A 1,429-nucleotide genomic window follows, 5' to 3' on the forward strand; every position below is an offset into this window, starting at 1 on the left:
AAAATTAAAAGGAACAAAGAAACTGTCAGCAACACACACAAAAAGACATCAAAATGACAGCATTACTGAACTGTGCCTGTAGAAATTTTTGAAATGGTGTATCTTTGGCTATGCATATTTTCACCTGAAAAAAAAAAAGTTCGAGAAGGGACAGGGTTGACTTGTCGTGAGGTTGTTAACCATTGTCATAAAACAGTAGGTGTACTACTGTTTAATTTGTTCTGTACACCTTCCCCTGAAGTACAATAAAAAAAAAAGACAGCATTAATCTCATACCTATCAATAATTACGCTGAATGTAAATGGACTAAATGCACCAATAAAGAGACAGAGAGTGGCAGACTGGATTGAATAAACACAATCCATCTATATGCTGATTACAAGAGACACACCTTAGACTTAAAGACACAAACAAACTAAAACTCAAAGGATGGAAAAAAAATATATCAAGCAAACAACATTTAAAAAACAGCAGGAGTGGCAATACTAATCTCTGACAAAATAGACTTTAAAGTAAAATCTACCACAAAGGATAAGGAAGGACACTATATAATGATTAAAGTATCAGTACACCAGGAGAACATAACTATAATAAATATTTATGCACCCAATGACAGGGCTCCAAAATACATAAAACAAAGTCTAACAGCTTTGGAAAGACAGATAGCTCCACAATAATAGTACGAGATTTCAACACTCCACTATCAGTGAGGGACAGAACATCCAGAAGGAAGCTCAGTAAAGACACAGAAGATCTAAATGCTACAATCAACCAACTCAATCACATGGACATATACTGAACACTACACTCAACAGCAGCTAAGTATATGTTTTTTTCCAATGCACATGGAACATTCTCCAGAATAGACCACATACTAGAACATAAAGCAAGCCTTAACAGAATCCAAAGCACCGAAATATTACAAAGCATCTTTTCTGACTATAAAGCCATAAAAGTAGAAATCAACAACAGAAAAAGCAGAGAAAAAAAATCAAACACATGGAAACTGAACAATGCCTTGCTCAAAAACTACTGGGTTATAGAAGAAATTAAGGATGAAATAAAGAAATTCATAGACTCAAATGACAGTGAAACCACATCCTACCAGAACCTTTGGGACACAGCAAAAGCAGTGCTCAGAGATCAGTTTATAGCAATAAATGCACACATCCAATAAGAAGAAAGGGCCATAATCAAAAACATTAACCCAACAACTGGAACAAGTAGAAAGAGAGCAGCAAAAGAAACCCTCTGGAGTCAAAAGAAAGGAAATAGTAAGAATCAGAGCAGAATTAAATGAAATAGAGAATAGAAAAACAATTGAAAGAGTTAACAAGACCAAAAGCTGGTTCTTTGAAAAGATCAACGAAACTAATAAACTACTGGCCAAACTGACAAAAGAAAAACAGGAGAGGAAGCAAATAACCTG

Source organism: Trichechus manatus, unplaced genomic scaffold, assembly GCF_000243295.1.
Source record: "Trichechus manatus latirostris isolate Lorelei unplaced genomic scaffold, TriManLat1.0 scaffold00047, whole genome shotgun sequence".
In the NCBI taxonomy this organism is placed as follows: domain Eukaryota; kingdom Metazoa; phylum Chordata; class Mammalia; order Sirenia; family Trichechidae; genus Trichechus; species Trichechus manatus.